Raw genomic sequence first — 16,633 nt, forward strand, 5'->3', positions numbered from 1 at the left:
GCGCCTCGATACCCTCACGGTTGATGCAGTCATGCTTTAAAAATCTTGATTGATTGATTGACCGTCCTCAACCTCTAAGGAGAAATTCATGAGAAAACAGTTTTTTCTCAAACATGATTCATGAAACCCCAGCAGAAGGCTTGTTCATAGGTTAAAGTCACCTTAGAACACTCCACATTTCCTAAAATTAGTATGGTACCATCAACAAATGATTTATATTGTAACTAAAATCTATTATCAACCTTTATACTGTCTCCTTTTTGTGACTCTCAAAACCTGCCATTCCCTACGGTGCATTTCAATGGGGTGCTATCATGTATATTGGTCCCAAGATGGCTACCCACACTTTCTGTTTGTAGCGTTGGCAGCCAATCAGATCCCCCCATGAGATCTGTGCTTAGGTTCCGCCCAAATATACTCACATGGTCTTTCTTTGATATCTCCAAAGCTATTGAACAGATTTACACCAAATAACAAAAAAACTGATCTCAGGAATAAAATCTACCTTTCTGCCAAATTTGGTGCATTCCATCTAGCCGTTCAGGCTGCAGCCATGTCTAAAGACTCTATGGGAATTAACATGGGAAATATATTTTTTTTTACCCCTTTTATTCCTTGCCCCTGTTTGTCATATCACCCCAAAACTTTCTATGGGCAACTAGAATTAGTGGTGCACTTTTTCTGGAGAATTTCATGAAGATTCGTCAAACGGCGCCAAAGATGTAGGCAAGTCAAAAAGCATTGGTAGAGACCTCTGCCTATAAGTGAAAAGTTACTAGTAGTAGCTTTACACTAATAAAAAAAGCTCCACCAACTGAATTCAGGGGGAGGAGACATGTAGTAGTAATCTTGCATTCAGAAATGGTTAATAGCCAAAAGTAGTAAAGTTAGTACAAAGTGTAAGAGTAAACTTCCATTGGTAGATTTACTTATGTGTAAATTTACCTATGAATAGGTCCAAAAGGGTTTTCGTTCCCTGCTGTAGAAAAATACACTTCCCTCCAAACCAGTCATTAGGCATATAATTAACTTATAGGCACAAATTTCACCTTTTTAATCCCTGAATAAAGCGATCAAACAGAGATATGTGGCCAATTACCTTTTGCAAAGTACCATGAGTTGCAAGGCATTCCATGCCATTCTGTTTTAGTGACAGGAGATCCATTTCAGCTAAAAATACTTTTTGTGGAAATCTCCATATCATGAAAAAGCTGGTAGCATATGTTTGAAATTAAGTAAATCAATTATTATGGGTAAACTCTCCAGTTGCATATTTACAACTTTCCAGTGCCTCAGCTCATGTCAGGGGTAAAACCGGACGTCACTTTAATCTCCCCTTTACATACCTCGATCGATTGCTGCTGTAAGTGGAATATATGTTGTCACTACGCATTCCGTTGCAACGCATGCCTTTACCACGCATGCATTACAACGGAATGATTTTTCTACGCATAGCCTTTACCTCGATTTTTCCTTTACCACGCTTTTTTTTTGGGGGGGGGGATACCCCCCCAAGCCCCCTTTTTTCTTTTTTTTTCCTTTTTCTCACGTCTTCGACGACACTAAAAAAGGACTGACGCATTTTTTCGGATGAGGAAGAAGATGTTCCGTGAAGACGTTGCTTGCGTGTTAAAGACGGTCGTGGAACCAATCTGCGTTGTGAAGACGTTTACGAGGTAAGTGTACCATTGTAAACGTATCGCGTAGAAAAGCCTTTGTGGTAAAGGCTGTTTCCCCTGTAAGTGACCTCTGAATCCACCCCGGTGCAGAGGTTGAGGCATGATGGAAAAGCAACCACATAGAAGAACAGAGGAGGCACTTTGGCCTTCAGTCATAAACGTTTCACCCGAAAATGATTATTTACTATTGTGTCAGGCTAATTAATTCATTAGAAGTAAAACAAGACTTCAACACCCAGAATACATTAGTCTGCCAAACAAGTACTGAACTGGAAACAGTGTTCGTACAAGCCTGGTAGGAAGTGGTCACCCTGTATCTTTCGCTTTGTGGGCTGAATGAGTGCGTTCAACACACAGTTTAAATTGTATCACCAAATACACTGGATGACTGAGGATGCTGTCCTTGAAAGCGATTCTGAAGGCACAAAACAAAGGGCTTTAAAGAACTTAGGGCCAGATGCAGAAGGAAACCGTTTTGCGATTTCCTAATTGCGAATCTTTGCAATTCGGAATTAGGAAATCACAAAACGGCATGCATGAGAGTGTGTGGAACACTTTTAGCAATTCCTAGGGTTTGCAAATGACCTACCTCATGAATATTAATGAGGTAGGTCGCAATTTGCGAGCCATAGCAATCGAAAAAATCACAGGGATGGTGGCCTGTTGGGCACAGCAGACCACCATGTCTGTGATTGTTAAATAAGGTATCTTTTTTTTTAATGTAGCCTGTTTTCCCTAAAGGAAAACGGGATTCGTTTCTAAAACAAAAATGAAAAGTTTTCTTTTCATTATTTAACAGCAGGAAGTGGTTCGTAGGACCACTGCCTGCTCTTAAAAAATGAATTTACAAACATTCACAAAGGGGAAAGGGTCCCTTGGGGACCCCTTCCCGTTTGCGGATGGGTTACCACCTACTTGAAGTAGGTGGTAAAATGCAAATATTTTGCAATCGCATTCACGCTCACAAAACATTCATTCATGACGTACTGATTCGCTATTTGGAAGGGATGCCCTAAACACGCCCCTTCCAAATAGCGAAACGCAAACCCATTTTGCAGCCGAATCGTAAAATAGGGATTGCTGCATCGGAAAAGTATTTTTTGCGATCGCAAATGGGCTGAATCTGCGATTCGGCATTTACGAGGAGAAAAATGTTTGATGCAACGATCCCTAAGTACTATAAAATATGAGAATTCAGGAACATAGGGGCATATCAACAACAACCTGCGATAATTATCGCTAAGCGCACTTAGCGCTAGGATAATTATCGCCGGCTAGCGTTGATTTTTATCGCTTAGATAGCGTGCTATTAGCAACGCTTATCTCAATAGCGATAAAAATCCTCACGCTAAGTGGCTAACGTGAGATTATCGCTGGAAACCCAGCGATAATCTCACGTTAGCTTGTTGATAGGGACAGACAAACTTAGCCATGATATCCTCCTTCCATAGGATATCATGGCTAAGTCAGAAAAATACCAGACGTAAAAAAGCAGCGTTAACCGCGGTTAGCGCTGCTTTTTTTGTCTCTAACAGGGTTAGCGATATTCTTGATAATAAATTTCTCCTATTATTTTACTCTGGAACGCCCCCTTTGCATCTCATTAGAGGTGCAAGGGGAAGCGTAGAGTAAATGGGTGCTAACATGCAAATTTACATGTTAGCACCCTGTTGTTGATAGGGTGCTAGTTTTATCTCTGCTTTTTTGGCTTTTAAAGCCAAAAAAGCAGAGATAAAGCCCTTGTTGATATGCCCCATAGAGTGAAAGGGAGAGTAGGATTTATTTCAGTTGATCAACTCCACGTTAATAACAGTGCCTTGGTTATTAGCTATTGAAATTAGGAAGTTTTACCATTCCTGAACTCTATTAATGATCAACCTACTAAGGGCATATTACAATTTCTCTAACACTCTCCCCATGTGTTGTATAGATTGTGTGTTGTAGAAACAAGCTGACAATCATGTCGAGAGACATGTTTTATTATCATAATGTGTTACTGCCTTGAAAAAACAAAGCAAATTGGACAATCCTATACTGTGAATCTAATGGGAGTGTAATCTGCATTTATATTGCAAACTTCAAGTGCAAGAGACAGACCAGAATGTGACCACCACATGAATATACCAACAGTCTATGATTTATTGAAAGGCGTCTGGCGCTGAGTAATGATGGCTGTACTGTTGATAAATTGCAAATTAAACAAGGCATTTAATGATATTGCCACGAGAACAAAGAATGATCAATTGTTAGCTATCACAGAGTATTTTCATGTATATTGCATTAAGTGCACGTATCTATCTTAGAATGGATTTGATCGACAGGGAATAGGTTCTAAATGGATTTTCACTGAGAACATATGTTGTTTTTTTTCTTCTTTTTAAAAAAAAATAATTCCATACCCCGATTCACTGGGAATAGATCGGCAACAGGCGGGCAGCATATTGGCTTGTAGGCTTTGTCAAAAAGTAATCTGAGTACAATATTTTATATTCAATACGTGTCTTGACAAAATAAACTTTCAGAAGCTCAGACTTTCTGTGCTAACATTAGTGGATGCAAATAGCGCATGTACCCCAATATTCCCATTCAGATCATAGTATGCCACCCCTCTTTGCTCCTTGGACCCAGGATGTCCTGTCAGTATCACATGGGTGTACGTTATGTTGGACTGCTGTTAAGGCCTTAATGTAATATAGATGATTATAGAAAAGAAAATCCCGTTTAAGACCCTGTGCTATGTATAAAAAGCAGGAAATGGGATTGGTCCTTGTCACCTTCTAGTATTGGTCAACCTGTTCGGACATTATGTTCTGGTGAACGGTCATTGTATATCCTCCCGGTGATTAAATGCACACGAATGGGAGGTCTGTCGTTCGCATTTGAGGGTCCAAAACCATATAATGAACTTCCTCAGGTCTTAAGAAACTGTCCAAAATGAATGATCTTTCGTAAACAGCTCAAGTCTCTGTTGTTTTAATATAGCATCATTGGAATAATCCTTAACTGATGTGTTAGCGCCAGGAAACCCCAATGGGGGAGCTGTGCGCTTTATAAAACTTTAAAAATAATAATAGATCTAACTAGTTACCCTATAAACTGTTTGCAGCTATTACAACATGTGACTGACCGCATAAGTTAAAAGGATGAACTTTCAGCAAAATATGATTCCAGTTATAAAGTGACTTCATGACTTCCTGGGTGAAGGGGCGTGGCTATGGTGCCTAAAACCGTAAAGCTCTCATTGGCCTGGCTTTCATCAGCAACCACTTCGAATGTTTTGTGCCAAATCCGCTGAAAGGACTTAAATGTGATGAATGACCTTTGTCATGTATGCAGATGGACTGTGGAATTATTTCTCCGTTAAACGATGTAAACTCAGAAGTTACTGGCATTTCATGGGTAGCTGAATATCAAACTATGTCCTAAATAAAATGTTTTAGGGTTCCTAACTACCTATTTGCCATCACACCTCTCATCCGTCTTCCTTATCCTAGTCACAGCCCAATGCCTGCTCCATCAGCGCTCACCTCCCAGGGCACCAGCTACTTTTTCTCTGCATCAGAAATGTTGACCTGTGCAACATTGGCGGTTGACTAGTAAATGTTTCTTTATTTGTGTCTATGTACAGTTGTGTTGCCTGTTTATTCTACTCCCCTGCTATGTGCAGCCACTCAGATGCCTTGGTGCGGGAAGGGGGATGGCGGGGCTGAGCTTCTATTGTTCACATGGTGACACATGGTGTATCATTATGTATATTCATATGCCTTCGTGTTTTTTGTGCAGTCTGTGTGACGTGCTGTCATGGAGTTTTCCCTGCACTGTGTTGGTTGACCCTGCCATGGCACTATATGTTGAGGCACCATTGGCAATGCCTTGTACTTTATCCTATGGCCCACAGAATCCTTGAAGGTATACTTATATGCCAGCCCCTTCTCTAAAGTAATATGGGTGAAAATGTCGGGCTGCAAGAGTTCAGACATGCAGGCTAATGGACGACGGATCAAGTTTAATTTATTGTCTGATTAATTAAAATCTTCACAATATTTTCACATCAAACAAGCAATTAAGATTAAAAAAAAATTGCATAGGCAGCAAACATACTCATTAAAAACCAAGCAGGCTAAAAAACGATATTGTGTTATCCCTGTCATCAAAAGTACAAGTTAAAGGTTTTGTGGTCATTAAAACTGTACAAAAGACAGTGCGCTCAAAGGGCTAAGAATTATATTTCCAGGCTTGGCGACAGAAACTTTCCAACAATCAGTCAAGCTAAAGTGCAAAAGAATGTTTTTTAGCAGCATTGTCTTAAACCTAGTGCCACATGTGTAAATCGACTTGATTTAACTCATTAAGGTCATACACGGTGGGATACATTAAAAAGATAAAGATATGTGTGCAATGGTGACGATTTCAGCAGCATTGTCCTAGACCTGGTATCTCCTCACTATGAGTCTTAGTGAAATAAAAAGGATGCATTCAAGTTAAAGAACATTTATAAAAGTTTATGCTGTATTCGCAGTCCTGGCACTGGTAATGACAATGTAGTGTGGCTATTACTAAGGATGTGTTATAGTGGATAACACAGTCCGCATGTAGCGGAGATGAAATATGTTTCACAAGTCCCTCTGTCCTCCTGCAGCACTCTGTTGAGGGTTCTCACTTTGGAATCAATGCACTCAGCAGTGTGTCTAAAGGAGGAACACAACATTACACCTGATAAAAACTAGGCCTGGGCGGATTCGCGGAGTGTCACTCATACAAATTTCATGGAGTTCCGCTCCCTGTACCATGCTTTTACACTCCGAGCCTCTGGTTATTCCCACCACATTACCCTGTAAAATACATTACACCCTGTACTCTGTGCCAATGTGCATCTGTGCCCGCAGAGGTGGGGAGCTGTGTATGGGGGTGCACATGCTGCGAGGACTGCCATAAGGTTAATAAACATTGATTTGGCAGAACCTCTGAGGGTGCAGATGCACACTTACAGGTAGCTGGTGGGAGTGCTCAGGTTGTGGGGTAGCGTAGAGACTCATAAGTTGAGCAGTCCACCCTGTGCAGTGTCCTGTACCACTCCCATTAGCAGAGAGTCAGGCAGGCCTGGCCCAGAATGAGCGCCTGTGCGGGAGTAAGCAGGCAGAGTAGTAGCACAACCGTGTGTGGCTCCATGGCTGGCATTGTAAGGCTGCCCGGGGGGGGGTTGCGCAGCGGCCCGCCCCTTCGAGGGCGGCCGCCTTAGTGCCACAGGAAGGCACACGGGGTGGGAGGTCGAGTCCCTGGGCTTGACCGAGGGAGACCCCACTAGCTAGCTGCTTCCGGCGAGGGCGGGGGAGGAGACAGGGGTACATATACTGTCTTCGCCCCCTCCTCGTCCTCTTGTCCTCTCGTTCGCCTTGATGCCGTTCGTTCTGCCTGGTCTGGCGTCGGGTTTTCGTGATCCCGGTGAGTGTTGGTGGTGACGAGAGCGAGAGTCCCGCATCAGAGCCAGTTGGGGTTTACTGTTTAGGATACGGTTAGACTTCTTGAACATAGACTTGTCAACATCCTCCTAGGAAACCATGATTAGCATGAAGGTATTGTACGATGGAGAGCCAATGGTTGTGGTTTTGTGCACAACAGTAGCAAGGGAATTACAGTCTGCTTCATCAGGCCTCGTGTTCCATCATTAGCACCTGCAGCTGTAAAGCTCCTATTTTCACCCGGGACTGGGACTGGCATTGTCTAACCCTTACAGCCAGACACGGATTAGGCAAAGGACATACCTTGTCGAGGCAGGAGCATTGTCTGCCTCGCTTCCAGGCCAGTTGGGGGTTACCGTTCTGGGTACGGTCCGACTTTCTGGTTGCGTTTGGATGTTTGGACAGGTGCCCGTGCACCTGTCCCAAGAGGACACGTAGCACGGCGATAAGTGGTTCAGTTGCTCCAGTTATTCGTGTTAACGGGCAGGTGAAGCAGCAGAACTTAGAGGGGCTTGTGTCTGACCTCTGGTTCAAGGGCGGAGTCTGGTAAGCCCACTTAGTAGCCCGTCCTTTAGTTCGACGAAACAGGTACCATTGATGGGAGTAACGGTAACTGGCGACTTCTCCCGCCCTCCAGCACTGCTGGCAGCTATGCAGGTTGTGGAAGTGGCCTTCCAACTGGGGCGATGGTCCTTATGATTGGGGGAAACTCCTGGGAAACATACTTGGGCTACAAAGTAGCTGAAAAAAAAAAAAAAAAAAAAAAAAAATTCCAACAGGGGCCTATGGTCCATATGATTAAGGGAAGCACCGGGGGAACACTTTGGGCTATAAATCTGCAGGAGAACAATTGGCTTTTCCAGTATTCAAATAGAGAAGCATTTTACACGTTGTTCTCCTCTGTGGTCACTCTGACCTGTCCCTCCCTGGTATACTAGCAGAATTCTGGGAGGGCAAGGCTTTACATTTGGTGGTGACTGATGGAATGCGATGGACATACTCCAACGGAGTGAAGGAGGAAGTAAGGCAGGCTTGTCAACCCTTACCTCCTCCCGCATGGGCACTGCCAGGCAGGAGTGTCTTGGCAAAGGGATTGTTATTTAGCCATGCAAAGGCAACTTTGGACCATCGCCTATTTAGGTTTAAGGTCATTTCAGTCAAATCCACGGGGGGAGTTTAGAAAGGTTGGGGGAACCTGTCCTGATGGTGCCCGCTGGCCGCCGGCCCGGTTGGGCGTAGACTTGTTTTGACTGGACCTGGGAGAAGCCCGGTATCAGTATGCTGTAGGTATGATGGCCTACCAGGAGCCATGCACAGTTGCACAGAGCAAAGAGGTCTTGGCTTCATCAGGCATGGTCTTATACACGCCAAGTCCACAGGGTGCCTGGAGGGAGATGGGGTGCACCTCTCTAGTTTAGGCATGGACCTTTCCTACTGGACCTAGGGGAAGCTTTGGCTGCAGCAGGTTGTAAGTAAACAGGTCTACCTTGGTGGGGGGCCCTGGTAGTGACGGTGGCCACTCCCAAGGCTGTGGAGGAGTTACAGGGCGATCCAGGGTCTGCACATACCAAGGGGTACATCATGCAGCAGCACCGCGGGGTGCTAAGCCAGGATACCCAGGGATGTTTTAGAGGGTCCCCTGGAAGAACGACGGCGCCCCGTTAGCCGGAAGGCGGTTGTGGGTCTGAGCAACCGGGGGCTGCCATGTATGCTCCGCCCACCCATCACGGGGGGGCGTGTGAAGCAAGTGGACGGGTGGTCCACGGATGGGAGGGGTGGACCCTCCCAATACATGGTGACTCTAGGCTTATCAGACGGGCAGGCGGCATAGGGGCTGGCCTGCCCTGGGATCGCCCGTAAGATAACCCACCTTGTTTGCATATTGGTTATGCTAATAAAACCTGCAGCAATATTTCTCCACTTACATTACAGTGTTGTGTGTTTTATTCATGTACTTATGTGTTTTGTGACAACTGTTGCCGATATTGGCACTATGAGGAGAGCACGCACTTCGAATGGTGCAGCTGGGCAGCCACGAGATGGTGCCCAACCTCTCAATGTGACGTCAGTCATGCTAGCAGCCAATGAGCTGCGTCGGTCGATCGTGGAATGCGGAAGTATAGTCAAATTGCTTCCAAAGAGAAACTATACATATCCAATTGATCAAGTTATCTGGGTTTTATCTGTTTGATTGATTTAAAGTAAGTTGGGCTTGTGCTTTGGGAATGGCAGTCCACTGTCCACGTACCTCTCTGAACCTGATGTGCCTCCGATACAGCAGGGGCTGGGTGCCGGCATCTATGCTACGCGACGATGGGCGGAATTTTGCCTAACTCCTCGCTCCAAGCAGAGCGTGGAGTGGACAAAACTCCACAAACTCCGCTGGCGGAGTGGAGTTCACTGCCCACCCTTAATAAAAACTGAAATGTATGCATGCATGCACTGCGTGTGAATCTCAAAACCATGCTTAGGTATGGTCTACATGTGAATGTTGCATGTTATGCAAACACAGTTTCGAACAGGCATGTACAAGTGAGTGTCTCTTTGAGAGTGTTGAAGCAGTGGCCAAGGACATGAAGTGTGCATTCTGTGTACACACTCAAAATAAAGGTGGATTACATTGTCACACATAGCACTGTTGCCATGTGGGAACTATTGCTTATGCACACAGTTTGGGGCGTACTCACACAGTTTGGTCCAGCCTGCAGCACTCCCGTAAACAGAACAGACAGGGTCTCGCTTGGCCTACACAATGCCTACCCCATAACGGACCTGTCCTCCAGCCCCAGAAAAGGCATTCTAAAGCCTAGCCACTTTTAAACTGATGCAAGTATTCACATAGCGACAAAGTGCCCCATCCCACTGTCCTACCTGTCTGGTCTCTGGGCTCATCACCATCCGTCCAGTCCCGCTCTCAGAACCGATTCTGAACACAACTCTTAGGCTCCACTCCAGTCATGTGTGCTGCGAGCAAGTGAGTTATTCAATGACCTCACCTTCCTGGCCCAGTCCCACCGCCACGACTCCAGCAGCGCAAGGATTGGCTGAGCGTTGGCAACAGTCAGGAGCTGCCAGCTCTCATTTGGAGCCTTAGGGGCTGCCCCAACAATCCCCTGGTCTCCTACATTGCAGAGCCTGGGTTCAAGTGTGCATGTCGGGATGGTTGGAACAAGACACTCGTCCAAACCAACATGCACATTTCAGCCCAACGAGGCCGGACACCTGACAATCAACTAGCAAGCTTGGAGCCGAGGCTCCTCCTCCCCCCATGTAACGTAGTTACCTGGGTCATGCCGTGCAATGCTGCAAAAAGAAAAAAATGCCATCTTCGGAATCTTCTTAATTATTAAACATTAATATCATGGCAAAAAACAGGAGGACGACGCACCCGCTCCCCCATTAAGAGACCACCGCTGTTTTCCATATTACGTCGCAAGCTTCCATGGCAATCTTTTTTTTGCTTTCTTTATGCGGATAAATATATATATTAAAAACTAATATGCTGATGGATTGGCCCCCTAAATTCAAGCAGCAGAGTTCGAGTGCTTTCAAGTCGTGGCCGGGTACTTTTATCTTTTTTCCTGTAAGTTGAAGTTTAAGTTTTATGAATATTGGTAGCCCACTTGTCGGCATTCCACAGAGATTTGTCTGGGCAGTTTTGTGAAATGCAAAATAGCCTGGGATCAAAGTGGCCATTGTGGATCAAGTTTCCTGAAAGCACAGAATGTTGTTAGTGGTCAAAAAGTTGAGGGCTTCTTTCTGTTCTAGAAGACTTGCTATGCCTACCACATTCCAGCTGGTCACATCAAATTTTCTTTCTGACCCTAGTTTCATAGTGCTAGGGATGCTGCTGGTAGCCATCCCCAGCTGGATTGCTTGTCTGATGAGGGGTTTTCTATTGGATGATTGGCAGAAATACTGTTTCCCAGGCTATTTGTAAGGTGGGCTGTTATTTTGATCTCCCATGTAGCGGTCAGTGGCTATTTTGTGCCTCGCAGGACGCAACTGGGCTCCGGGTTGTTATTTGATATCCATGATAGCACATGAGGGTACTTTTCTGCCATTGGCACATTAATTCATATTCTCCATGCCTCAAAGTGTTTGCTTTCCTTTAGTATGTTTCTTACTTCACCAATGTCTCTTATCATCGATTAGTCGGGGCTAATCCAGGGGCATGTTTTAAATTGCCCTGTTGTTAGTTGTTCTGAGGTGAGGTATACTAGTGTTGGAATATTTTTTAGTAAATGTAGTATGTAAGTTCTATTTAGCATGTTGTAATATCCTCACGTGGTGTAATCAGGAGTGAATATTAAAGTTCCTGATATATGAGGAGAGCGACAATGGCTGTCCCCAGAGGGTGCTATGGGACCTATGTCTCGATAGTCAACTTCATGTCCCGATAGTCAACTTCATGGATAGATTTATAAGTCTTGTTTTCTTTCTTGGGTATTCCATTCTTTTTTTTGCAGAGTTTTATATAGCGCGAACTTGACCAAATCCAATCAGGTATCAGAGCACTTTACACAGCACCAGTTACGTTACATGGGGACACACATTCATTTTTTGTTAGGCAGGAGGAGATGAACTGGCACATGCATCAACGTAGGCTTTTGCGATTCCTTAATTGCGATTATTAAGGAATCGCAATTAAGGAATTGCAAAAGCCTATGCATGTAGGAATCGCTATAAAATTAGCGATTCCTACACATTCCTTAATTGCAACTCGCAAATTGCGAGTCGCAATTAAGGAATGCCGTCCTATTCATTCCTATGGGCCTCCAGGCCCATAGGAATGAATTGGAGATTGCATGAGCAATTTGCGAGTACCAGGAGGTAGTCGCAAATTGCTCATGCAATTTCAAGGGTGCAAGGGTGTCAAAATGACACCCTTTTGCACCCCTGAAATTGATCTGTGCACATATGTTGCACACACACATGCTCTAAGGGCATGTGTGTGCGCAACATGTAACTTTGAAAAATGCACAAAAGTGCAGTTTTCAAAGTTTTTGCAAATTACCATGAAGTTCAACTTCATGGTAATTTGCTCCCCCTATTAGCGAAATCGCTAATTTTTTTACTTTAATGCATTGCATTTAAGGAATCTCAATTTGGGATTCCTTAAATGCAATCGCAATTTAAGTAATCGTATTTTAGAGATTCCTTAAATTGCGATTTTTGCATTTGGGATGATGCATCCCAAATGCAAAAATACCAGTTGCAAAGGGGCAGATTCTGAGAATCTGCCCGTTTGTGACCGGTTTTTCCTTTGATGCATGTGCCTGGAAGTGATTTGCCCAGAATCACAGGATGTTCAGCGTCATTACGGAGACTCGAACCCAGTTCCAAGGTCGAGCACCCTAGCGGTTAGGCCAACTCCGCTCCATGATTGTTGATTATCGCCTGGCTTGCCGCCATCCAATTGGAACAGATCCCCTGTGATTCAGGGTTTTCGCTAAGTGCACCTATGAGCTAAGTGCATCAGTGGCAATTCAAAATCCGTCCCTAGTGGGTAACTCTTCATGGCAAACATCATTTGCTTTTGGGATGCTGTCCATCTTCTGTTTGATACAGGATGCCTGTTGCTAGATCTCTGATTGGAAATCCGGAGCTGGTTTCGTTGTTACTACTGTACTTGTGGTTAATCCCATGGACTTTGTCTGGGGGTACACAATAGTGGACCTACGGCAGCTACACCCCTGCTCTGCCCGGTCATGATTTCTGATGTTTTACGTGGGCTTAGCTTATCGATGGTAGTCGGGATTAGGGCTGGGTTTTCTCTTTTGCTCTTCGGGGTACAATTCTATTGTATCTTGTTTTTTGTCTTGACTCTGCTTTTCAGAATTTAAGATTGCTAGTTGGTTCCCAATTATACAAAGTCTTATTTTTCCTGTGTTCGCTATATAGTTTTTATTTCATTGCGCTTTTTAAAAAGATTATGAGAGTTTCTTCTATTCCTTACAAGTAAGGGATTTTTGTTGCCTTTCTACCACAGTAAGGATCTTTGTATGTGTTGCTTCTGCTGAAATTTCATTTACTGTCTCTCCTATACTCAAACATCTATTGGGTCATGACAAGAGGAAATACGTTATTGCTCAGCTTTGATGATCTCTGTCTGATGCTCCTTAAGGACATTACATTAAGGGGTTCCATGCAGCTCGATCCCCCCAATGGCTGTGGAGGGCAGGCTCCCTAGTTCGCTTGCTGAGATGAAATTTCCTAAGTGATCGGAAGGTGCCTTGTTTGTAGCATTCATGTGAGGGTCGGACATCCAGACCTGCCCTTGCATTCATAGCTTTTTCTTGATTTGCTAATATTAGTAAAAGTTCTGGCAAGGTGGAGAGTTTATCGATTACAGGATCGTTCCTCCCGTCATCATCTGGCTTACCATGTCCAATTTCTGGTGTAGCTGTATCTTTTTGTCAAGCATTAAGATGTTTTGTGCCAGCAATTATATGAGGTCGACTTGAACTTCTAGTTTATGTGATTCCCATGTCAGTGCTTAGATAGTAGCTAGCAGGGAGGAGTTTATTGTATGAAGAATCCTGTTGCGGGGCAGGTCATGTTCCTTCTAGGGACATGTTTGTTCATTGAGTTGTGCAGGCCTGTCCCCCATCTTCCCCCTTTCTAGAGGTCTTGCTATGGCGCTGTCATCATCCAACATTATCAAGGTCAGGTTTATCCTGTGTGAATAATTTAAGGGATCCTAGGCTTATGGATTGTGAGACTCCGATAAAGGGCTGGTCAACGAAGTTGGGCAATGACCATTGTCATACTTTGCAAGAGTCTAGAGGATTTGAACTTATCTGCTTGCCCCTTGCTGGGTCAATATACCATTGAGTTCTGGATTAAGTTGATGTTTAAACGATTGATGTATTTGATTAATCATGATCGGTGTGTTAGCTGGGTCTTCAAACCCTCGCCTATTTAATATGTTTATCTCATCATAATAAATATGAAAAGTCCTGGTTATGTGCAATAGGTTTGGTGTCTCCCATGACAGTTGAGGAGAGCTCTATAATCTCCACATCCTCATGTTCAACCCCTGATTTCAGGCAGCATCCTAAGATCATTTGATTGCTTGTGTCTATTAGACAATTCACCTTCGGTGTTCTTTCATCAAAGTCCGCTCTTGGCTGAGTGTAGGGGATGACATTGCGTTTTATTGCATCTCGTGCATCTCTTGTGCCACATGGGTTTTGCTGCTTATTGATGATTATGGGAGATTTACTCTGGGCATCTTCCTAGTGAGGTACTTTTGAATGGTATTTTGTCTTCTTGCAAGTGAACCTAATCGGCTGTCCTTGGCACTTGCTGCACTCAGCTTTTCCGTCTCATGAGATTTTCGTCCTGTGTCCCCCTGGGGCGGGTCCTACATGAGGGTGGTTTCTTTGCCTAGGCCCAAAGTAAACGAGGCCTGTTTGCTTACTTTCACTCATGTCAGTACAGCACCACGCTTAGTCCACTGTTTTACTTATTGCTGAATTTACAAAATTCAAAGACTTTGTGGGAGAGTTTCCAGCTTAGGGCAAACAGTGACGCCCTGGCCCGTTGGTGCCACACCTGGAGTTGCGGTGCAGACCTTGCTGCTGCCACTGCGTCTGCCATTAATGTCATTGTTGCAAGCTTGGCTAAGGCTTCCTCTGGCTCTCCCTCTTACATTGATGTTGGTTTTTGACCTGTAGGAACTTTAACCGTCTACCTATAGGTTTCAGAATTTAGGGGGATATTCTCAAGAACGTGTGATAATTACCGCAAAAGGAGCATAGCGCAACTCTTCACATCGCAGTCCATCGCGGGAAAATAACTCAGTGTCAACGTGGTATTCCCAAGCCGGTGGCACCATGCGATAGTCTCACGACAACGCGTCAAACCAAAGCGTTAAAATCAACGTGACACCGCAAAAATGCGAAACACCAATGCGAAAAAAGCGCCAATGACGCCAATCGCAATACAAAATCAGCGAAAACCAGCCACAGGCCTGCAATCCCCTCACGACATGCGGGAAAATGCACTACAAAAGTTGGAAAAAAACACATACAAAATCCAAACAACAGCAAAGCATAATGGCGTCAGCCGGAGCTAGTGCAGAGAACAACCAGAACCCCACAAGCCCCCGTAAGACCAGCCTGGGACTTCGGGGTCAGGGAAGGGCAAGGAGAAGAAGAGTGGGAAGAAAAGGTTCAGTCCGCAGGAAAACAGGATCCTGATAACGGAGGTGATAAAACACCATCAACTACTGTTCGACACCTCCACTGTGTCACTGGCAATCAAAAACGGACTATGGCAGACCATCGTGGACAAGGTGAATGCAGACAGAGTGCTGAAGAGGACAATGGACGAGGTCAAGAGGCGCTGGAATGATGTCAAGCGCAAAACCAAGCAGAAACTCGCAAACAACCGGAAGGCAGCAATGCAGACTGAAGGTGGCAGTCCAGCACCACAGGAGGAGCTGGACGAGATGGAGGAAATGGTGTTCACAGTCATCAGTGAGGAGACGTTGGCAGGACTTTGGGGCCCGGACACTGCTCAATAGGACCGGACACAACAGCAACAGGGTGGGTAACGAACAGGGACTGGGGGGAAGGGGGGAGATGGGCACAATGGCACACACGCACAAGTAAGCACAGCACATCATCAGACAAACAATGCCCCAGACCCCCAACTCCCACCAAGATACCAATGCACCCACGAATGACACATCCCAGCACTGTAGAAGTACAGAAGGCAGAGGCATACCGCATGTCAGGGATCAGGGGCAGCCAACTTAGAGCTGCAGGGGCGACTCCCCCAAAAAGTGGCACACACATCACATGCAGAGCACAACAACATTGACAACGATGTGGCACAATCCGCAACACGTCCACAACAGAACAGGGGACACAACTGGTCCCGCTTGTTTGCAGTAACTGGCCAATCACATATGGCATCGCAGGCAAATGTGAGTTGACAATGTACAAGTTCAAACACACATCCGTGAAGTGGTCGAAATGTCCACTGTCCCACATCACATAGGCAGCTCCCCACAAACAGTCACAATGTACACTGTCATTCAGTCTGCATGTAAACATGTTCAATGCATCAACATACATGTGAACACAATGTTAAACTGCATCTCCTCTTCATATTGCAGAGGGAAATGCAACACCTCCTGCAGAGCAGTCCCAACCTCTCTTCTCTGATGACGAAGAGGACAACCAGACCTTCGACTCTGATGCCCTCCAACAGCTCGTGGAGAGCCTCTGCAGCCCACTTCCAGGAGCAGGCCAGCCCAGCTGCTACGAGGAGAACCCGTCCCCTGCACAGTACACACAGCAGGCAGCACCCACCACCACGGCTGCCGTGCAGGTGGGGTTCAACTGCATGGCAGACAAACTAGACGCCATACGTGGGTGTGTAAGTCCCATCAGGGACCACTCACCGTCCCTAATGGACAGCGACAGTCCGCTCCATGCTCTCCAATGAACCATGTCCGGCATCGCCAGGGTCCTGACTCAG

This window comes from Triturus cristatus, chromosome 9 (genome assembly GCF_964204655.1).
Source record: "Triturus cristatus chromosome 9, aTriCri1.1, whole genome shotgun sequence".
Taxonomy (NCBI): domain Eukaryota; kingdom Metazoa; phylum Chordata; class Amphibia; order Caudata; family Salamandridae; genus Triturus; species Triturus cristatus.